Source organism: Hemitrygon akajei, chromosome 9 (genome assembly GCF_048418815.1).
Source record: "Hemitrygon akajei chromosome 9, sHemAka1.3, whole genome shotgun sequence".
Taxonomy (NCBI): Eukaryota; Metazoa; Chordata; class Chondrichthyes; order Myliobatiformes; family Dasyatidae; genus Hemitrygon; species Hemitrygon akajei.
The window spans coordinates 117,911,552-117,936,283 of record NC_133132.1 but is presented as its reverse complement, the minus strand read 5'-3'; the positions used below and the strand labels follow the sequence as shown (position 1 = coordinate 117,936,283).

The following is a 24,732-nucleotide window of genomic DNA, read 5'->3' as shown; positions in this document are numbered from 1 at the left end:
TGGATTGTAAGAATTCCATCAGCAGTGCTTAGCTTCTGAATTCAGAAAGTGTAAAATCAAGCCAGATCTTGGCATAGTTGTGGCCTTTTAACAGTTGTGGAGGGCTTTTGGATCCCTACTTTGTTTTTTGCATCTCCAATCCAGATCTTGACATCGTAGGTTGTGACAGCTTCTGTATTAGCGGCTTGTAGAGGTGAAAGAGAGCTTGTGAATGTAACTTCATCCGGTGTGAACTACTGATTTCTGATAGATCAGCTTTATTGTTCTTAGAGTTATCGCCACCATACCAAATGGTGTTGGTGCCATGGGTGTTCCAATAGCTGTCAACTCTATTCCTGGAAGTTGCACCAAACTTTACATGTTGTTCTGAATAGAACACGGGGGGAGAAAACTGGCATTGTATGCGTGTTATATTTGGCTTGAACGAAGAGAATTAGAACCATCTTCCACTTGATGGGTTAGAAGATCTAATGTGTAGTTTATTGGCTAGTCTTGTCTATTCTCTTGAATGGTAGGATTGTATGTATTGTCTAGGTCTAGTAAGTATTTGAAAATTGCAGGTTGTGAGCACAGCTAATATTTGAGCTCCACCTTCAAGAACACTTAATGCCATGAAAGATGTGAAGACTTACTTGAACCACATCTTTCACGCTATAAATCTTCAATGCAGTTAAGATGTCCAGAGGCTCTTTCTAGTGGAGGTATCAACACATTGGACTCCTTATCTTAGAAAGGATGTGCTGAAACTGGAGAGGGTTCAAAGGACGTTCACAAAAATGATTCCTGGATTGTCACATGAAGAGCTTTTGATGGTTCTGGGCTTATATTCGCTGGAATTCAGAAGAATGAGGGGTGACCTCATTGAAACCCCTTGATTGGTGAAAGACATTGATAGAGTGGATGAGGAGAGGACATTTACCATGATGGGAGAGTTTTAAGACCAGAGGACACAGCCTCAGAATCGACGGGTGTCCTTTTGGAACGGAGATGCAGAGGAATTTCTTTAGCCAGAGTGTGATGAATCTGTGGAATTCTTTGCCACAGGCAGCTGTGAAGGCCAAGTATATATGTGGAAGGGTGATGCAACCACACTGTCACATGGAACTACAGTTACTTATGTGGAGGTTAAACACCAGAATGTACTGGATGGGGCAATTGTTAAAAATTTAATGTAGCCATTATTTTTATACTTGTCTGAAAGTCGTTTATATTTCACAGTATTCATAAACCAAAACTACGATGTTGGTATTTGTTAGCTGCCCCACAACCTTATTGGTGGATAACTTTTTGTCATTTAATTACTTGAGCATTAAATTGGTTTAATGGCCATTCCATGCGTAATTATTTGAAATATGGTTAGACTCTTTATGTGATAAGCTGACAATATAAATTAAATTCTTCATTCATCAAAGCGCTTCTCAGTATCCCAAAGGGTCGATTATTTCTGTGCAGAGTAATGAAGCTGCAAATCAAATTCCCAGCAAGGACAATTAGTTCACTTGATGAGTATTTTTCAAAGATATCAGAATAGTTGTTGGGTTGGCTGCCTGACGAAAGCAGACAAATGATCAGATTCTGGAATATTAATAGATTACTATGATTCCTGTGTCTTTTTGGTTAACTGGCAAGCTAATTCTGAAATGTCACCTGTGGTTAACTGATGAGAGTAATTAGTAAATGATAGCTTGATATTTTGTTTTATCTTCCCGGATTTACTTTGGGAAGCAATTCACCAATGGGGCTGATCAAATTTCTTAGTTTCTGCCCTATTTAATTCCTTCAAAAAGATGATGGTCAGAAAGATAAAGGGGCTTGTGAGCTGAATGTCCTTTTCTTTCCTGCAACATTTTTCTTATACAGTATTGGTATTTCTCGTGCAGCTATGGAGGAACAGTTTCTTTGAGTTATTAAACAGTGCATCAGAGCAATGGATCAGCAAGTGGGCTTCGTGCTGTGCACCTTTGCCATTTACCGGAAGGACGTTGTTCAGTAGTGGAATAAGAGGTAATGCATCTCTTAAGTCTCTTTTTTAATATGTTGACTGCAGACAGCAATTCTCTTCATTCATTGTAATCCAATTTACATTCTAACGGTCTTTGTAGTCTGATCATACAGTAACTTGCTAAATTTAAATACATAGGTTTCTTGGTCTGCTTTGTAGTTTCCCCAATACAAGTATGTTTGATAGGGAGCATATGGAGAACTGATAAGGTCCTAATAATGAAAATTTCAAAGGTCCCTTAGACTTTCAAATTGTTTCATGTCTGTTATTTTCAATTGAAGACAATTGAAAAGTGTAAAGCTGCGACTTCTACTCTGGTTTGATTCTGGAAATTGCTTTTGGTTATTGTGGAGAAGAGAGGTGAAGCTTTGTTATTGAAATTGGAATTGCTGTTCTTTTGACTGTTAAAAGGTTTGGGGTAATTTTATACCTGATTGCCATATTAAACAAAGTTGGATTGTGCAGAATAGCTGTCTAAAAATTAACCTGCCATTGAACAGCTGGCAAAAAGTATTTCAAGCTGAGAATGCCAGTGAGAAGTATGTTGTTACTGAACAGGGAATGTAACAACTTAAATCTTTACATTTTGTGACCTCTAATTCCTGGCTAAGAAATAGAAGAGGAAGGATATTCATCAGAAAGGCTGTTGCTTGGAAATTCATTCCTTTTCAGTGGTACTAACGATATACAGTAATATTACTATAGCAATATCAGCACACGGCATACAACTTCTGATAATTCATTGAAGGAAGTTAATGGAATGAATTTTGCAAACTGAGTTCAGCATACTTACTTTACACAACGTTTACCACTGTCAACCATGAATGTATTTTGAGGCATATGTAGTTTGTGTTGGAATGGGTTTTGAATGGATTACTTTTGAAGTTGGAACAAAATTTGCTGATGCTGAAAAGCCACTACTGAGTGGCCATCATATTCATCATGATCCTATCTTGAAAGATGACCAAGTAGGAAATCAATTTTTAAATCATATTTTCCCAAAGGAACATTATAATCAATCTATATTTCAGCCTCATTGTAAAAAGGAAATTCAATTAATTAAATTTATGAAAATATTTTGGAATGAATGGTGTGCCACAATCTATCAGTGTTCTTTTGTCTAGGTTTGAAAATGTTAAGTATTCTGAAAATGAACTAGATTTTTAAAGAACAAATTTGGTTAAAGTAGGAATTAAAAAAATGCTCTCGGGAATATTTTTAGAGAATGCTTTTCTTATACATTGTGCCTATTAACTAGAATAAAATGTTAACATCTTTTTCACAAGTTTATTCCAACATTCTGTATTTCAGTCGTTCAAAAACAATGTGGAATGGTTGATGTCAAGTTTATTTTTGGTGGCCTCTAGTATTGAGTTCAAATTTGACAGAGTAAAAATAGAAAATGGTAGAAATATCTGCAGAACTTAACAGCACCTGAAATGTTTTGGATCATGCCCAATGTTGTGAATATATTATAATTGCACATTTGGGTATTTTCGGAGATCATTATTATTAGAGCAGCTCATGAAAATTTGAAATGTCATACACTGCCACAGGAAGAGTGTTACGTAGGAACAAACACTGTAAATCCGTGCTAATTCCAAAGTGCAATTGTACTTCATATTCTACAAAATAAGTTTGTGCAGGAAAGAATGGCTTTGATGGAGAATTGAAGATCAACAACTTTTAATAGAGGCCAATGAAGATTTATTTACCTTAACTCAATATAAGTTGGATGAATGAGATATGATCTCATTAAAATGTAAAGGATTCCAAAGAGCTGGAGATCCGGGATATTGGGACAGAGGAGTAGTCATTGAGTATTGAGCTTGCAGAGAGGGTTTAAACCTTTGGAGTTCTCTTCATTGGAGAGCTGTGGATGCTCTGAGTATGTTTAAGGCTTTAAGATTTTTGGACCACAAGGAAATTGGGCAGGGCTTTAGCTATGGCAGTGAATTGCAGTCATTTAGACTGTTATGTCCTTTGAAATTCTGCCTCCTCTTATTCCCATCTCAGCTACTGTTTATAAACAAGCATCTCCTTTGTAATTGCTTATTTCCTGTTTTTACTGTATTTGCAGTGTCACATTAACATTAACACTAACACATTCTTTCTCATTTCTATTTCCCTTTCCAGTTAGCAGAAGTGTATTTGTCTTGAGAAAGAGACGCGTATGACTGATTGTACATGTGTTAACATTCAAGCAGTAGGGCTTTGTCTCCAGCTGCCTTGGACTCTTCGATTTTGGATTAAGATCTAACTGTCATGTCTGTGTGGTATCTAGCCCACGTTAAACCAACTCGCATATTGGCAAGTTTAATTCTTCAATGTGAAGTTCATGATTGTAAATATCAGGACATTCATAGAAGATTGCTCTCCAATCATAGCTTGGGAATTCAGATGTTTGTCATTGACATCATTGGGTTGGGAGAGTTGGACAGGAGATGGCCAGCTTGAAGGATAAGCTGTAAGGTGAGCACTGTCTTCAAGTGTGAGCCAGTCTGGTTATCTCTGAAAGTGTACATTTCACGGCCCTTGGCTCAACCTGATGTGGAACTAACACATTGCAGTCATTAGTTCATACACCTCAATCCTAGTAGAAATAGGGAGTTGCCCAACATTCCAGAGGGAAGCAGGCTAAGTCTTTGTTGGTGACACTATATTGAGAAAATAGTGAAGGATAGAATCCTCTGGCAAGACATGAAGGGTGGGCTAACTTTGAAAGAGTCCACCTCTTTTCAAAATTCCTGTTGTTCCATTAACATGAACAGAAGATCTCATGGCAGTATCTCTACATCAAGTACAGGCTATCCTACAACAAGCAGCAGACTACCCATGCTGTGGTCAGCACTAGTAACTGTTGGAGCAACCACTGCTTTATTTGCTGTGCTACCTTCCTTTGCTCCTTAAGTAAATGCATCAACAGAAGAATTCCTGCAAGACATTAGGTGCACAAGGATTTGAAGACTTCACAAAGATGTCTCATCTCAGACTCTGCCGAACGGCTTCCAAACAGCATGAGCTGTAACGTGTACATTGTGTTTAGTCTGCCCTGAAGTCCACTTCAATTAGCTCCTGTGAGGAGACTCTTGGTTTATTTATCAGAACACTCCAGGACTGGTTCTGTGAGAATGACCAAGAGATACAGGAGCCGTGCAGTGCTTCCTTGGACTGGAAAATATTCAAGGTTACGGACATCTGAGGGCGGAGTTACAACAGCCAACTCATGGTGGGAGCAAAGTGCACAGGAGGTCAGCAACTAACTCACTATTATTATATATCTGGATTCTTCTGCAGTGTCAGGGACAAATGGAGAGGAGGTGAATACTCCTTGGAGGAAACACTTTGCGAGCAACTCTTCTAGTCTGATTGTCCTTGACATGAGCACCCAGGACTTGTTGCATTAATCAGTCCAACTTTGCTGACACATTTGATGGGCAAGAATCTAAGAGGGCTTATGACAAAAAAACACCACCACCTCAGGTACAGATAATATTCCTACTGAAGTTATAAATTCACAAATTTATTGATGTCACCTCCCATGTATAGGAAGTAAAGCACATGCTGATGGATCCCACAGGTGCCATAATAGTGACAATATCCAAGAAAGGAGATACGTCTGGTTGCAGAAACCAGACAGCGGTCTCCCTGCTTTCTGCTGTAGAAAAGTTGTCCTCGATTGTTTTCTCCCAGTGGTTCCAATGGAGGTTCCATGGAGATTCTAGCAGCCTTGTGTCACAGTGGACATGATCTTCACCATGCATCCATTCTGAGAGATTTATTAGATTTTGAGTGCAGAATACAGATACTAGCATTTATTCAGAGACTGAACGCATGTCATCAACCATTTGGTCATGTAAACATGCGCAACATGCACATAACCCTAACCATTGCATTCAATGCTGGTGAAACAAAGTTTTTCTAGAAGGCAGTTCCCATTGACCAACAATGCCCTACGACAGTTGGGGTCCACAAGGAGAAGCTGGAAAATGTGGATTGCTCCTTGTACTTCACTGGGTTCATTGGCCTGACTACAACATTTGCATCCTCAACACCAAAGTCCTGAAACATAGACCCTGCTGCGAGCTGTCGTGGCAAGAGATCAGAGGATACACTTGAATTCTTCCCAAACCTCAATGGAAAAGATGTCACATTCTTGCTGACTCATCCCAGGTCAGTGATTGAACAAAATGGAGAAGAGCGTGAGGTATGATGCTGAAGACCTTGAGCTTCTTGACTGAAAAAGTGGCAGCCCAGTGTAAAATGTGAAAGAATGTAATGTCTCCCATCTACTCTTCCGGTCAGAGTGTGGGAGTTACACATTGACCTTACCATTACCTCAGGATCCACAAAACTGGATCAATCTCTCCTTCAATCTCTTGGGATTGACAAATAAGGCACTCTAACATAAAAACAAAAACTGAAGAGCCATTGGTCCTCAAATACACTGTAATAGTGACTGCCTCTTAGAGAGGAGATAAAGCCAGTTGAAGGAGCTAGAGAGGAGTCTCTCTGCTGTCTGCTACACCAAAATTGTCACCAGTGAACTCCACACACAAGGCGGTACTGGTGTGCAGACAGTAAGCATTTCCAATAATGCCCTTTCAGAGCAAGAGAAACATTACTTCTGTGCTTGTCATAAATGTTGATTGTCTACTAAGTATTTCTAACATTTTCAGATTTTCAGCAGTTTTTTTATTTGCTTCCATGTTTAGATTTTGGACTAAATACCAATGGAGATACATCTCTTTATCTAATCTATAAAACTATAGTTTTTTAAAATATCTGTTAATCACCAGCACCTTTTACTTTACAGAGAGGGCAGCACCACTTTGAATTTTTTCCTGGAACCTTGGGAGTGTCTCAGTTCCAATACACTTAATGATCTTGTTTATACTGTACTTTCCCATGCCCATATCTTAATTTGCTACAAGATCACTGACATAAAACAATACATGTGTTTTTCTCTTTGTCGAGGAGTCAGACATCAGGAAGAGCCGTGGTAGTAGGGGACTCCATAGTAAGAGGTACAGAAAGGGGTTTCTGCGGCAACAGGCGAGATTTAAGGATGGTGTGTTGCCTCCCTGGTGCTAGGATCCAGGACATCATGGACTGATTGCAGGGAATCCTTAAGGGTGAAGGTGAGCAGCCGGAAGTGATAATGCATGTTGGCACAAATGACATCGGGAAGAAGAGGAAGGACATTCTGCAGCAGGACTTCAGAGAACTCGGAAGAAGGCTGAAAAGCAGGACTTCCAGGGTGGTTATCTCTGGTTTGCTTCCAGTTCCTCATGCTGGAGAGGGCAGGAACAGGGAGATAATGGATCTGAATGTGTGGCTGAGGAACTGGTGCAGGAAGCAAGGATTTACATTCTTGGACCACTGGGATCTGTTTTGGGGTAGGGATGAATTGTACAAAAGGGACAGGTTGCACCTTAATAGGCGGGGGACCAGCATTCTGGCAGACAGGTTTGCCACTGCAACACGAATGTGTTTAAACTAAGTAGTGGGGGGGAGGGGATGAACTGGAAATATAAGGATGGAGTTAAAGGGAAAGTGAAAATAAGAAAAGTTAACAAGGACAACAGAATCAATGGAGTAAAAAGCTCAAGAAGAGATCATACAGTATGGCCAAGTGAAATAGGAATTGATATGAAAGGAGAGGGGAGTAACGAATTAAAAGTATTGTATATGAATGCACGAAGTATAAGGAATAAAGTAGATGAGCTTGAGGCTCAGTTGGAAATTGGCAAGTATGATGTGGGAATAACAGAGACATGGCTTCAAGCGGACAGGGCCTGGGAAATGAATATTCAAGGATATACATCTTATCGAAAGGACAGACTGACTGGCAGAGGGGGTGGGGTGGCTCTGTTGGTGAGGAATGATATTCGGTCCCTTGTGAGGGGGGACATAGAATCAGGGGATGTAGAGTCAGTATGGATAGAACTGAGAAATTCTAAGGGTAGAAAGACCCTAATGGGAGTTATCTACAGGCCCCCAAACAGTAGTCTGGATGTAGGGTGTAAGTTGAATGAAGAGTTAAAATTGGCATGTCGCAAAGGTAATGATACAGTTGTCATGGGGGATTTCAACATGCAGGTAGACTGGGAGAATCAGAATGGTACTGGACCCCAAGCAAGGGAGTTTGTGGAGTGCCTCCGAGATGGATTCTTAGAACAGCTTGTACTAGAGCCTACCAGGGAGAAGGCAATTCTAGATTTAGTGTTGTGCAATGAACCAGATTTGATCAGGGACCTCGAGGTAAAGGAACCATTAGGAGGTAGGGACCATAATATGATATGTTTTAACCTATAATTTGAGAAGGAGAAGGGAAAATCGGATGTGTCAGTATTACAGTTGAACAAAGGGAACTATGGAGCTATGAGTGAGGAGCTGGCCAAAGGTCAATGGAACAATACCCTAGCAGGGAAGACAGTGGAACAACAATGGCAAGTATTTCTGGGAATAATGCAGAAGGTGGAGGATCAGTTCATTCCAAAGAGGAAGAAAGATCGTAAGGGGAGTAAGGGACGGCCTTGGCTGACGAGGGAAGTAAAGGGCAGTATAAAAATAAAAGAGAAGAAGTATAACATAGCAAAGATGAGTGGGGAAACCGGAGGACTGGGAAGCTTTTAAAAAGCAACAGAAGATAACAAAAAAGGCAATACGCCAAGAAAAAATGAGGTACGAAGGTAAACTAGCCAAGAATATAAAGGAGGATAGTAAAAGCTTCTTTAGGTATGTGAATAGCAAAAAAATAGTTAAGACCAAAATTGGGCCATTGAAGACAGAAACGGGTGAATTTGTTATGGGGAACAAGGAAATGGCAGACGAGTTGAACAGGTACTTTGGATCTGTCTTCACTAGGGAAGACACAAACAATCTCCCAGATGTAATAGTGGCCAAAGGAACTAGGGTAAAGGATGAACTGAAGGAAATTTATATTAGGCAAGAAACGGTGTTGGATAGACTGTTGAGTCTGAAGGCTGGTAAGTCCCCGGGACCTGATGGTCTGCATCCCAGGGTACTTAAAGAGGTGGCTCTAGAAATCGTGGAAGCATTAGTAATCATTTTCCAATGTTCTATAGATTCAGGAACAGTTCCTGCTGATTGGAGGGTGGCTAATGTTGTCCCACTTTTCAAGAAAGGAGGCAGAGAGAAAACAAGGAATTATAGACCGGTTAGCCTGACGTCAGTGGTGGGAAAGATGCTGGAGTCAATTATAAAAGAGGAAATTACGACACATTTGGATAGCAGTAGAAGGATCAGTCCGAGTCAGCATGGATTTATGAAGGGAAAATCATGCTTGGCTAATCTTCTGGTTTTTTTTGAGAATGTAACTATGAAAATGGACAAGGGACCGCCAGTGGATGTAGTGTACCTGGACTTCCAGAAAGCTTTTGATAAAGTCCCACATAGGAGATTAGTGGGCAAAATTAGGGCACATGGTATTGGGGGCAGAGTACTGACATGGATTGAAAATTGGCTGGCTGACAGGAAACAAAGAGTAGCGATTAATGGGTCTCTTTCGGAATGGCAGGCTGTGACCAGTGGGGTACTGCAAGGTTCAGTGCTGGGACTGCAGCTGTTTACAATATGCATTAATGATTTAGATGAAGGGATTAAAAGTAACATTAGCAAATTTGCCGATGACACAAAGCTGGGTGGCAGTGTGAAATGTCAGGAGGATGTTATGAGAATGCAGGGTGACTTGGACAGGTTGGGTGAGTGGGCAAATGTATGGCAGATGCAGTTTAATGTGGATAAATGTGAGGTTATCCACTTTGGTGGCAAGAACAGGAAGGCAGATTACTATCTAAATGGAGACAAGTTAGGAAAAGGGGAAGTACAACGAGATCTAGGTGTTCTTGTACATCAGTCAATGAAAACAAGCATGCAGGTACAGCAGGCAGTGAAGAAAGCTAATGGCATGCTGGCCTTTATAACAAGAGGAATTGAGTATAGGAGTAAAGAGGTCCTTCTGCAGCTGTACAGGGCCCTGGTGAGACCCCACCTGGGGTATTGTGGGCAGTTTTGGTCTCCAAATTTGAGGAAGGACATTCTTGCTATTGAGGGAGTGCAGCGTAGATTCACAAGGTTAACTCCAGGAATGGCGGGACTGTCATATGTTGAAAGATTGGAGCGACTGGGCTTGTATACACTGGAATTTAGAAGGATGAGAGGGGATCTGATTGAAACATATGATTATTAAGGGATTGGACACACTGGAGGCAGGAAGCATGTTCCTGCTGATGGGTGAGTCCAGAACTAGAGGCCACAGTTTAAGAATAAGGGGTAGACCATTTAGAACAGAGATGCGGAAAAACTTTTTCACTCAGAGAGTGGTGGATATGTGGAATGCTCTGCCCCAGAAGGCAGTGGAGGCCAAGTCTCTGGATGCATTCAAGAGAGAGTTAGATAGAGCTCTTATAGATAGCGGGGTCAGGGGATATAGGGAGAGGGCAAGAACGGGGTACTGATTGTGTATGATCAGCCATGATCACAGTGAATGGCGGTGCTGGCTAGAAGGGCCGAATGGCCTACTCCTGCACCTACTGTCTATTGTCTATTGTCTCTCCAATATGCTGCCTAATCCCCAGCATTTTCTGCTTGTCTTATGTTCGCATTATCTTGCCCTTTGACTTGCTCTCTCATTTGAAACATAGAAACATAGAAAATAGGTGCAGGAGTAGGCCATTCGGCCCTTTGAGACTGCACCACCATTCAGTATGATCATGGCTGATCATCCAACTCAGAACCCTGTACCTGCTTTCTCTCCATACCCCCTGATCCCTTTAGCCACAAGGGCCATATCTAACTTCCTCTTAAATATAACCAATGAACTGGCCTCAACTGTTTCCTGTGGCAGAGAATTCCACAGATTCACCACTCTCTGTGTGAAGAAGTTTTTCCTAATCTCAGTCCTAAAAGGCTTCCCCTTTATCCTTAAACTGTGACCCCTCGTTCTGGACTTCCCCAACATCCGAAACAATCTTCCTGCATCTAGCCTGTCCAATCCCTTTAGAATTTTATACGTTTCAATAAGATCCCCCCTCAATCTTATAAATTCTAGTGAGTATAAGCCTAGTCGATCCAATCTTTCTTCATATGAAAGTCCTGCCATCCCAGGAATCAATCTGGTGAACCTTCTTTGTACTTCCTCTATGGCAAGAATGTCTTTCCTCAGATTAGGGGACCAAAACTGCATACAATACTCGAGGTGCGGTCTCACCAAGGCCTTGTACAACTGCAGTAGAACCTCCCTGCTCCTGTACTCAAATCCTTTTGCTATGAATGCCAACATACCATTTGCCTTTTTCACTGCCTGCTGTACCTGCATGCCCACCTTCAATAACTGGTGTACAATGACACCCAGGTCTCGTTGCATCTCCCCTTTTCCTAATCGGCCACCATTCAGATAATAATCTATTTTCCTGTTCTTGCAACCAAAGTAGATAACCTCACTTTATCCACATTAAGTTGCATCTGTCATGAATTTTCCCACTCACCTAACCTATCCAAGTCACCCTGCATCCTCTTAGCATCCTCCTCACAGCTAACACCGCCGCCCAGCTTCGTGTCATCCGCAAACTTGGAGATGCTGCATTTAATTCCCTCGTCTAAATCATTAATATATATTATAAACAACTGGGGTCCCAGCACTGAGCCTTGCGGTACCCCACAAGTTACTACCTGCCATTCTGAAAAGGTCCCATTTAATCCCACTCTTTGCTTCCTGTCTGCCAACCAATTCTCTATCCACATCAATACCATACCCCCAATACCGTGTGCTTTAAGTTTGCACACTAATCTCCTGTGTGGGACCCTGTCAAAAGCCTTTTGAAAATCTAAATATACCACATCCACTGGCTGTCCCCAATCCACTCTACTAGTTACATCTTCAAAAAATTCTATGATTTGTCAGACATGATTTTCCTTTCACAAATCCATGCTGACTTGGTCCGATGATTTCACCTCTTTCCAAATGTGCTGTTATCACATCTTTGATAACCGACTCCAGCATTTTCCCCACCACCGATGTCAGACTCACCGGTCTATAATTCCCTGGTTTTTCTCTCCCTCCTTTTTAAAAAAGTGGGGTTACATTAGCCACCCTGCAATCCTCAGGAACTAATCCAGAATCTAAGGAGTTTTGAAAAATTATCACTAATGCATCCACTATTTCTTGGGCTACTTCCTTAAGCACTCTGGGATGCAGATCATCTGGCCCTGGGGATTTATCTGCCTTTAATCCCTTCAATTTACCTAACACCACTTCCCTACTAACATGTATTTCCCTCAGTTCCTCCATCTCACTAGACCCTTGGTCCCTTACTATTTCCCGAAGATTATTTATGTCCTCCTTAGTGAAGACAGAACCAAAGTAGTTATTCAATTGGTCTGCCATGTCTTTGTTCCCTACGATCAATTCACCTGTTTCTGACTGTAAGGGACCAACATTTGTCTTGACCAATCTTTTTCTTTTCACATATCTATAAAAGCTTTTACAGTCAGTTTTTATGTTCCCTGCCAGCTTTCTTTCATAATCTTTTTTTCCCTTTCCTAATTAAGCCCTTTGTCCTCCTCTGCTGGTCTCTGAATTTCTCCCAGTCCTCAGGTGTGCCACTTTTTTTTGCTAATTTATATATTTCTTCTTTGGACTTGATACTATCCCTAATTTCCCTTGTCAGCCACGGGTGCACTATCTTCCCTGGTTTATTCTTTTGCCAAACTGGGATGAACAATTGTTGTAGTTCATCCATGCGATCTTTAAATGCTTGCCATTGCATATCCACTGTCAACCCTTTAAGTATCATTTACCAGTCTATCTTAGCTAATTCATGTCTCATACCTTCAAAGTTACCCTTCTTTAAGTTCAGAACCTTTGTTTCTGAATTAACTATGTCACTCTCCATCTTAATGAAGAATTCCACCATAATAATGTCACTCTTACCCAAGGGGCCTTGCACAACAAGATTGCTAACTAACCCTTCCTCATTGCTCAATACCCAATCTAGAATGGCCTGCTCTTTAGTTGGTTCCTCGACATGTTGGTTCAGAAAACCATCCCGCATACATTCCAAGAAATCCTCTTCCTCAGCACCCTTACTAATTTGGTTCACCCAATCTATATGTAGATTGAAGTCACCCATTGTAACTACTGTTCCTTTATTGCACGCATTTCTAATTTCCTGTTTAATGCCATCCCCAACCTCACTACCACTGTTAGGTGGCCTGTACACAACTCCCACCAGCGTTTTCTGCACCTTAGTGTTATGCAGCTCTACCCATATCGATTCCACATCCTCCAGGCTAATGTCCTTCCTTTCCATTGTGTTAATTTCCTCTCTAACCAGCAATGCTACCCCACCTCCTTTTCTTTCCTGTCTATCCCTCCTGAATATTGAATATCCCTGGATGTTGAGCTCCCATCCTTGGTCACCCTGGAGCCATGTCTCTGTGATCCCAACTATATCATATTCATTAATAACTATCTGCACATTCAATTCATCCACCTTGTTACGAATGCTCCTCACATTGACACACAAAGCCTTCAGGCTTGTTTTTACAACACTCTTAGCCGTTATACAATTATGTTGAAAAGTGGCTCTTTTTGCTTTTTGCCCTGGATTTGCCTGCCTGCCACTTTTACTTTTCACCTTACTACTTTTTGCTTCTACCCTCATTTTACACCCCTCTGTCTCTCTGCACTTGTTCCCATCCCCCTGCCACATTAGTTTAAACCCTCCTGAACAGCAGTAGCAAACGCTCCCCCAAGGACATTGGTTCCAGTCCAGCCCAGGTGCAGACCGTCCTGTTTATACTGGTCCCACCTCCCTCAGAACTGGTTCCAATGCCCCAGAAATTTGAATCCCTCCCCCTTGCACCATTTTTCTAGCCACGTATTCATCTGAAATATCCTCCTATTTCTACTCTGACTAGCACGTGGCACTGGTAGTAATCCAGAGTTTATTACCTTTGTGGTCCTACTTTTTAGTTTATCTCCTAACTCCCTAAATTCACCTTGTAGGACCTCATCCCATTTTTTACCTATATCGTTGGTACCTATGTGCACCACGACCACTGGCTGTTCACCCTCCCATTGCAGAATGTCCTGCAGCCATTCAGAGACATCCTTGACCCTTGCACCAGGGAGGCAACATACCATCCCGGAGTCTCGTTTGCGGCCGCAGAAGCGCCTATCTATTCCCCTTACAATTGAATCCCCTATCACTATAGCTCTCCCACTCCTTTTCCTTCCCTCCTGTGCCGCAGAGCCACCCATGGTGCAATGAACTTGGCTGCTGCTGCCTTCCCCTGATGAGACATCTCCCCCAACAGTATCCAAAACAGTATATCTGTTCAGGAGGAAGGTGACCTCGGGACTCCTGCACTACCTGCCTACTGCTACGCTGTCTAGTGGCCACCCCTTCCCTTTCTGCCTGTGTAGCCTTTACCTGTGGTGTGGCCAACTCACTGAACATGCTATTCACAACTTTCTCAGCATCGCGGATGCTCCAGTATGAATCCAATCGCAGCTCCAGATGCTCAATGCGGTCTGCCAGAAGCTGCAGCTGGACACACTTCCTGCACACATAGTCATCAGGGACACTGGAAGTATCCCTGATTTCCCACATGCTGCAGGCTGATGGTTTTAGCCATCTAGCTGTTAGTCATCATCAGTCTAGGCTGGACATTACTGGGTGGTATTGGACAATAGGAAGTAAACTGTCAGGCAGGTCTTTATACATTAACTTTGGAGCCAAGTGTTCTGGGATGTCAGATGGTTCCACTTCCCTGCAGGCCATTGGTTTCACCAGGTTAGTCATCAAACCTGCATTACTAAATGGAATAATTTTATGTTGCCTGAAGGAGTACCTATGTGTAAGGGGTAGTTGAGTTCCCAGAAAACAGTCTACTGGTGCTTTTTTGTAATGTGAAGCTGAAAGCCACAAGCTGAAAAACAGTTCCTTATTTTTACTTTAGTTTTCACATACATTTTATGTAGTTACTTTTGTTCTTGAGTACAAGGAAGGGAATGCCTTTTCTAGGAGAAGGGGACCATTCCAGAAAAATAGGTGTCATCTGAAATAAAAATTTTGCACTCGGCATGTTAGTAAAACACAAATGATCTCAAAGCTTTTCAGAGGCGCATCTAGTCTTGCTTGGTTATTTTAAGCAATAATGTTTTAAACACAAGAGGGTCATTGAAGCAAACGGTTGTTACGACCTCTGCTCTCCGGAAGTAACGCAAAGGAGGCAGGCCAAAACAGGAATTACCAACAAAAGATATTTATTAAAGTTAAGGTGAAGGGAAATAGGGGATATGAGGTGTGGTAGTACTGGCTGCAGAATGAGAGAGGTATTGGGTGTGGGAGCGACCTGGTTTTCAAGCAGTCCACAGCAGTGCCAGCAGTGGAAAGGTAGTTGCAGGTATCCCAAGGAACTGCAACACAGGTCAAAGAGGAAACACAGGCCAGGGAATGTACAGGACATAACACAGTGACATTTAATTGAATGACTATTGCCAATACTGAATTTTACAACTGAGAACCCTGATCACTCCATCACGGAAACTCCCTCTTTCTCTTGTCTCGCTAAGCTATATTGTATTTTTGCAGCTCAGATGGCTTCGCTGTACACTGGCAAAGGTTTGGATTTGTGCTTTCACAATTTCTGTAGACCTGTGATAATCAGAGTGTGTGCTATCACAGTTATTTATGTAGTCTCTATCTTGAGAAAAACAGTAATTCTATGTGCCTCCAGGAGCTATTTGGATGTTGTCCTTCCTTCCTCCTATGCAGCAGATAGTTCTATCCATCTTGTTCCCTCATTCATAGTGTAGGAAGAAGAGGAACACTTTGGTACAGCTCCTCCCCCCCCCCCCCCACTCTTCTTCACCATTCCCCATTCCCATTTCCCCCTCTCACCTTATCTCCTTACCTACCCATCACCTCCCTCTGGTGCTCCTCCCTTCCCTTTCATCCATGGTCTTATACCCTCTCCTTTCAGATTCACACCTCTCCAGTCTTTTATCTCTTTTGCCATTCAACTTCCCAGCTATTGACTTCACCCCTATCACTTTGTACTTCTTCCCCCACCTTCTTAGTCTGATTTCTCATTTTTTTTCCAGTCTTGATGAAGGGTCTTGGCCTCGACTGTTTACGCTTTTCCATAGTTGCTGCCTCGCTAGCTGAGTTCCTTCTGGCATTTGTGTGCTTCTGTTGCTTGAATTTCTAGCATCTGCAGATTTTCTCGAATTTGGGTATCAATTAGTTTACTAAGTTTACCAAAATTGCTTTGTAAAGTTAGCACAGAAACCAGAGCCTGCTCACTACTTTGATCCAGCACAGGTTACGAGAGCTACAGACTGTATATATTTTATTTGGCACTTGTATAAAGGTACTGTATCTCTGAATGAATTTGAATTAAGTGATTTGTTTCCATTATCCAAAGTCAATTCAACGTAATATGAAAAAATTAGAAAGAAATTATAAAGTTGCGAAAAAGCAAATTTAAAACCGCTGATTTGTATAGCACATGTAGTTTGTCAAAATAGTTGCTATAATAGTGTGAAAGAGTTGGAAGTAGTTCCCAAGATCAAAAAAGCTATCAACGATCATCAGTTTGAATTGCATTAGATGGACCATTATGCGTCACTGAAGTACCTTTATAGTTAATTGATTTAGGTGAGTTTGGGTAATTCTGTTTCCCTGAATGACATTAGATTTAAGGTTGTTGATTGAACTGAAGCTCCTCAGCATTGTACTCCTCCAGTTTCCATGCATATAGGCATTAGAGGTTTGATCTGATCTAACCCCATTTTTCTTATGATTCAAACAAATATTCACATTTCTGTACAGCTCTGATACCTTTAAACTTCTCTTTGCAACTAAGATGCCAAATTGTTCATTATATTGTAGACTTGAGAATTAGTATTCTGTGGTAACTAAATGTTTAAGGCCCAGTGAAATTACTGAGAAGATTTATGTCAAAAACCTAAATGTGCATGTGGTAGAAGTACATTCATTATAGAAGAAACATGTTTATAAAAGCAGACTTTTCTTGGTCACTGAAACATACCCAGTCAAAGTGAAATCATTATGAACCACACTAATAATGTCCCAAGTACACCATGACACTCTTTCATTCTGTAGAATATAACAGTTATAGGTCTAAGTTTACAATATAATATACAACTTGACCGCATTTAAGAAAAAACATTTGAAGTTAACTGGGTTGCATTGAAATGTTAACATTTGGTGAATCACCTTGATAAAATGCAAAGATAATTCATTTGGGGCTGGTCAAACCTCTGCTGAATCATGCATTGTATCTGGAAGAGTTCAGAAGATTCAACAGCCTTAAAACCTAAGGGGTAGGTGATAGTCCAGAAACCCGTATGGTTCTGAAGTTAAGGAATCTGATAGGAACCGGTTTTGTATTCAAAAGAAGACTATCTTTACTCAATAAGATAAGCAGCATACTTCCTTCAGTCATTCTGAAAATGGCATAAGGGAATTATATTGCTTACCTTATTGGGTAAAGTAGACACATTCTTTTTTAGGCCCTGTATTCATGCCTGAAGTAGGTCATTGGTTATTTGAAATGCAATGAGAGGTTGAATAACTGTTTTGTGATGTTTTCTGTGGTTATAGTAACTATTTCTTGAGTTTGGGATGATTTTTGAAAATGGCCTTGTGCATTTGATTCAGGCTTTTTGCCGACTATAGGAGAGAAATTCTCTTATGCTTCCAACACATAACTTCTCTGAGTTCAGGAGTTCACATAGAATAGCCATGCACATCTTCAAGAGTCATTTGAGAAGTGTAACATGATAGCAGTGACCGGCTCCTGCAGGTCCTGTGTTCAAAGTGGAACAGGGCAGAGCTGGAATGCTGGAACCAGGAATGACAGGATGAAGATGGCGCCTAGCATCCCAGCTCTCTGATGTGTACATTGATGACAAAGTTGGGCACCCAGGAGAAGCAGAGGAGTGATTGGGCTGTCTTTCTCCTGCCCATTTCAAAGAAAGAAGGAAGCTTTACATTGACCTTGCAGACATCTAGTGTATTGGTAAAGACTTTATTAGTGGTTTTGAGGGCAACCCTCAGCAAACACTGTACATGCACTCAAGCAGTTCTCCATCCTTCCTTTAAAACCGGTTCCATTGGCCAAAATCACCGACAAGTGTGAACTGCATTCATAGAAAGCTACTGCATTTGCAATGATATCTGGTGTTCAAATAATAATCATTTACAATATAGTTGAACTCATAGGATTCCATGGATGATTGTGATTTGGCAGTAGAGAATGCCTGTTTGAGGCTTTTCAGAATCTGAATCAGAATCAGGTTTATTATCACTGGCATGTGATGTGAAATTTGTTAACTTAGCAGCAGTAGTTCAATGCAATACATAATCTAGCAGAGAGGAAAAAATATAATAATACATAAACAAGTAAATCAATTACAGTATATGTATATTGAATAGATTTTAAAAATGTGCAAAAACAGAAATACTGTATAGTTTTAAAAAAAAGTGAGGTAGTGTCCAAAGATTCAATGTCCATTTAGGAATCGGATGGCAGAGGGGAAGAAGCTGTTCCTGAATCGCTGAGTGTGTGCCTTCAGGCTTCTGTACCTCCTACCTGATGGTAACATTGAGAAAAGGGCATGTCCTTAATAATGGACGCTGTCTTTCTGAGACACCGCTCCCTGAAGATGTCCTGGGTACTTTGTAGGTGAGTACCTAGATGGAGCTGACTAGATTTACAACCTTCTTCAGCTTCTTTCAGTATTGTGCAGTAGCCCCCCCCCCCCCCCCCACCATATCAGACAGTGATGCAGCCTGTCAGAATGCTCTCCACAGTACAACTGTAGAAGTTCTTGAGTGCCAAATCTCTTCAAACTCCTAGTGAAGTATAGCCGCTGTCTTGTTTGCTTTATAACTGCATCGATCTGCTGGGACCAGGTTAGATCCTCAGAGATCTTGAGGATCTTGACTCTCACTTCTGATCCCTCTATGACGATTAGTATGTGTTCCTTCTTACCTTTCCTGAAGTCCACAATCAGCTCTTCCATCTTACTGACGTTGAGTGCCAGGTTGTTGCTGCGGCACCACTCCACTAGTTGGCGTATCTTGCTCCTGTACATCATCTTGTCACCATCTGAGATTCTACTGATAGTGGTTGTATCATCAGCAGATTTATGGATGTTATTTGAGTTATGCCTAGCCACACAGTCATGGGTATATAGAGAGTAGAGCAGTGGGCTAAGCACACACCTCTGAGGTGCGCCAGTGTTGATTGTAGCGAGGAGGATAGATTATCACCAATCCGCACAGATTTTCATCTTCTGGTTAGGAAGTCAAGGATCCAATTGCAGAGGGAGGTACAGAGGCCCAGGTTCTGAAACTTCTCAATCCAGATTGAGAAGTGAGATAGAGGGAGCAGTTTCTGCCATACTTATAGCATGCCTGTCGAGCTTCCAATGTACATATTTCCAAAGTGTCTACTATGTGCTCCAGTCAAATGGAGTATCTGTCATGGTCCCAATCATGGCAACTAACATTACCTCTGAGAGTAGATTGCTGGATTAGTAATCGTTGTTTTTGTCCAGGTGACCAGCTAATTTAAGCCTTTCCATTACCTGTGGAATCTGTGTGCCTGATCACACTGAGATTTGCCTAGAAACTGTTTTGCAAATGGCAAGCTCTTGCCTCTTACCAAAGCCACCTCACAAAGCTAAATGTTTCATCATTTTCCTTTCCATTGTGACTGGGTGGGCTTCAGCACCAGACCTTTGGCTTAATATCCTACTTGAAATATGGCAAAATGCTGCGGATAAGCGTCATCCTGGACTTTTAGGCCTGAATGTCTGGACTGGGATAGTGAGACTTAGAGGTGAGAATGCTTCCATAAATGACGTTCCATTCCCAGGGAACTGCCAGAATCCATCTTCCTCTGCCAGATTTGAATTGATACTATAGATGGAGCCTTGTTTCTCCCAATATCCTTTCTCTCTAAATGAACATTTGTACCCTCCACAAGATGTTGCTTTTTATGGCCAATGCCAAAGTCCTTTCTATGTCCATAATAAACATTTTTGAATTCCTTGCATAATGCCTCTGATATGGTGGGTAGGGTGTAGATGCAGGACGGGAAGGTGTTTGGTAGTTTCAAATTTAGCTTGTTGTGCAGTGTTACTTATAGCCTTATACAGGTGCTGTGGAGACCCAGTCATTAGGTATATTCATCAAGACATGAAGTGATATGAGGAGAAGGCAGGAGAAGGAAAATGGATCAGCCATGATGAAATAGTGGAGCAGACTTGATGGGCCAAATGGCCTAATTCTGTTCCTATATCTTATGGTCTAATCTAATCTCTTGTGGTCTAATTTATATAGTCATGCAGGAAAATTATTCCAGTTCGTGACAGATATACATATAGCCAACTGTTTTTGTTGTGGATTGGACTACGTAATAATTGTTTGGAAACACATTTAGCTGCAATGTTCAAAGTTATTAATATACAAGGACTGTGAAATGACATTCAGGATTATTCTAGAACATTTGTTTGGTTGTGATTAATTCACAACTTTAATAATATTTTTGCTCTCTTCCCCTGAAGACAATAGTAGAGTTGTCTCGCACTGAGACCAGTCCTTCAGCCGCCATGACCTTGCTGACCTCTTTTTTCCATCGACACAAATTCAGTTTGCCTGCAGTAGGTCTGTCTATGTCTTTCCCTGTATCTCTTTATCTTCGTAACTATATCTGACTCCAGCACCTCTTCTGGCAGTGAGTTCTGGATATCAACCACTCCATGTTTTAAAAAACTTTACTTTTACAAATCTCTTTTAAAGCTCCTGCCTCTCATCTAAAACCAACGCCTTCTTGTTTTTGAGTAACGTTCCCATGGGAAGAGATTTGGACTATATCTTATCTGTGTCTTTATAGTTTGCATAGCTCTATCAAGTACCTCCTCAGCCCCTTTGTTCTAGAGATAACAAACCTCATTCCTTGTACTCCATCTAGCTAGCTTCCAACCTGCTGGCATGAACATCAAATTCTCGAACTTATGGTAATGCCCCCACGCCTTCACTATTCCCTAATTCCTTTACCCTCTCACCTTATCCCCTTATGTGCCTGTTACTTCCCTCTGGTGCTTCTCCCACTTTTCTTTCTTCCCTGGCCTTCTATTCTCTCCTATCAGACTGCCTTCTCTCCAGCCCTGTATCTCTTTTACCAATCGACTTCCCAGCTCTTTACTTCAATCTCCCCCCCCCCCAGTTTCACTTGTCACCTTGTGTTTGTTCCTCTCCTCCCCCCAGCTTCTAACTCTAATTCCTCATCTGTTTTTCTCCAGTCCTGATGAAGAGTCTCGGCCTGAAACATCAACTGTACTCTTTTCCATAGATGCTGCCTGGCCTGCTGAGTTCTTCCAGCATTTATAAAAATCTCTCCCCATGAGTAAAGTCTTCCAAACTCTGCAAAGACATCCTGTCGATAGTGTGCCAACCAGAACTCCCAACAGGGCTCCAAGCATGGTCTAACTCATGTTTTGTGAAGTTGCCATATAGTGAACCAACTTCTATATTCTTTGCCTTTTTGTTCTATTATTTTTGAACTGTGAATGTTTTTGGACCACACTTATAACTAGCAGTTTGTTGTTCCCAAATATCCAAGGTAATTTAAAAATTAAAATGACTGGAGTTTTCTGATGCATTTTGCATTGTAAGTTGAATATAACTTTTCACTTTGTTTTAATTTTTTCACGAACTTTGCACGTTAGGGTTAGCAATAAGATCTAATGAAGTTCCACAGGCAGCTCCTGAGTAATATACTATATTTTAATAAATGTATTCATTTTATCTATAAATCAGAAATGGGAGCTATGCTTTGAGGTTTGTATCAGGTTCTCTGTGATTTTTAGTCCAGCCTATGTGTTTCTTTTCAATGGCCTGAATGCTGAACCAATAATTATGGCATTGAAGCCGCTCTTCGAGTTTTAAACTCTGGGCATTGCCCAGTTAATGGCTACTGAGCTGCTTGATAGAACTCCTTGGATTAGAAACTCCAGCTCATAGTCTCAGAAAGAGGACATAAGTTGAAGAGAATTTGCAGAGAAATATAATCGGTAAAAACAAGCAGAGTTCTTTGTGCAAAATACTGCGGATGCTAGAAAGTTGACATAAAACAGAACAGGCTTGAAGTGCTCCGGAAGAAGGGCATCACCCATGGTGAAAGAAACTGAGTTTGCATTTCAGGTACAAGAAAAGGTATTGGATTATCTGAACATGCTTTGAGACAACGAAGCTACAACATCTTGTGGACAGATTGCATGATCTATTTCATCTGTCTATCCACTACTTGCTATAAAACAACACTTTATCTACTAGTTGTAGTAGGACAGCTTTTTTTGGCCCAAATTGCAGATTGTCTTTCCTTTGACAATTTTTTTTGTTCCGGTTTGAACAATATGGTATATACTGTAACATCATGGTGGCAGGGCCAGTGCTGAGATCCTGCTTACAGAATGTTTCGACAGCCAGTGAGGTATTAGGAATAGTTTTAAAAGTTTCAAATACTACAAAATATTTTGCATTTAACAGTAAATAAATTGTATACAAAAAGCATTTAAATACAGTAAATGCAATTTAATTTGAAGAACAAGCTCAATTTGACTTTCTCACTGATCAGTTCCTTTTGTTTGTGTTCACTGTGACTAATCTGGCACAATGTAATCTATCACATATGCTTCCTGGTTTAAGAGATTCACATTGCAGAAGTAGGCAGGTCAGAAGATGTTGTCGCCAGTTAAGGCTGGTGCCAGCAATGCAAATCAGAAATTCCATGGATGAATGCAATTACTTTCCAATTTTACAGCTGGTGTGGTAATGGAAGATCCAGTTCTGTTTATTTAGTTAATCTATTACATATATTTTATGTGTCAGTACTTAGATTAGAGGCATATAATCATGTAGGCAGCAAAGTTCGAGATTTTTTAACGTTAGAAATCTAGTCATAGTGTAAAATTATAAAAATAGATGCAATAATGCTAGGAATTATTAATATAATTTATACAGCAGGTCAGCATCAATTTATTTGCTTTATTTGTGAATACTCTAAATTAATTTTGCTCTGAATTTGCAATCTCCCATCTGAAACCATGGTTTATTATCCCTCCGTTTCTGTATTCAAAGTTTATCAACTGTGGTTGCCTAGCTATATCCATGTTAGTCAGTCACTCGCTAGTGGTCTGAATCTTAAAAAGCACTACTGCTTGACAAATATGCTGAGAAGGACAGTAAAGATCAGTGAGTCTGACACTTTGCCTGGCCAATTACATCCCAGTTTGCCTCACCCTGTATCTGCTGAGAATTGTGATGTGCAGCTGAAGAAGCATGCTCCAGACCTCCATCACCCACACTTTGTGGAAGTGAATGCCTTCCTGAAAATAAAGGGAGAAATATGGTATGGGTAAATCTTTAAAGATGGTGTTACACAATGAGAAGGTTGTTAATGCAATTGGGATTGTTGGGTTTATTGTACTAGGTACAAAAGCAAACAAGCTGCACCATGCTCTGGTTAGCTACAGCTGGAGATTTGTGTCTGTTTCTGAGAACTGCACTTAAGGGAGATGTTAAAGCATTGGAGAAAGTCTGGAAGAGATTTTACAAAATTGTATCATGAATGAGTTGCAATCAGTGGCCACCTGCATGTCAGTGCAAATATCTAATCATCCAATCATGGTGCAGTTGCCCAATGCATAAAAACATGCTGACATGGTTAAGAGGTTTTGACACTGCCTGGAAGGGTGGAAGAAGCAGCTTCATTGGCAATTTCTGTAAGATGATGGATATTATGGAAATATAGGGAAAATTGTACCAATCTGATGAAAGAGTTTGAAAGATTATCCCAATTGGCCTATTTCTCCAGCTCAAAGAGCAGGGAATGGGTGAGAAGGTGTAAAAGGTCTTCATATACTGTTAACATTTTTGGTTCTACATTAAGAGCTTGCCCAGAAAAAAATAATAAATTATGTAAAATAAATAACCACAAAAAAGTAGATATGGGAATGTACTTCAAAATTTCAGCTAGATTTTATGTAAGTGGCAACTTTACTTATGTTACTATAGTTTTGCATGTATATAGAGTTGAGTTTTAATGATACTTTTTGAAATATGTTACACAAAAATATTTGTCCAACTCTGTGCTTATTCAAGTTATAGTGTTATAATAGAAGCTTAAATTTTGAGAGTGAGTTGCTTTGAAACTTATTGATTTAGCTAAAATTCAGTGTGGTATTTATAATTTGAGATTTATAGCATCAACTTAAGAGTCTTTAAACCTTTTTACAATTTTCTGCATGTCATTTCAGATCAATTTCATGATATGTTTACGAACAGCCACCAATGACCTCTTTGTTCTCTGGCCTGTTTGGAACTTGGTCCACCAGTAAGTAGATTACTACAGCTAAACTTGAAAACATGAAGAAAAGACTTGATGTACAATTAAAACAGATTAATGTAGTAATTTACAGAAATTTAACATGTTATTAAAGCCATGTAGCAGCATATGTTATGGTTATCAGCATTTTCTGCTGTTGGAAAAGAATGGAAAATATTCAGACTTAATAATGTGTCTGATGGCCTATTCTGCACTGGGAGCCAAGTGCTGAAGAAGTCGTCTGTTAAATCAGCATGCTAATAAACTGTGTTGCA

General features: G+C 40.7%; 1 protein-coding gene across 5 annotated transcripts in view; it reads left to right on the top strand.

Moving 5' to 3' along the window:
* rnf144aa (ring finger protein 144aa) overlaps positions 1–24,732 on the top strand; it is an 87,519-nt gene that overhangs the window by 23,666 nt on the left and 39,121 nt on the right. For 3 of the 5 annotated variants that reach the window (XM_073056858.1, XM_073056856.1, XM_073056857.1), the window contains 2 exons: positions 1,881–2,004; positions 24,390–24,466. The gene's annotated coding sequence lies outside the window, so the exon portion shown is untranslated. The remainder of the gene's footprint in view (positions 1–1,880; positions 2,005–24,389; positions 24,467–24,732) is intronic. The other 2 variants (XM_073056855.1, XM_073056854.1) reach the window with 1 other exon arrangement.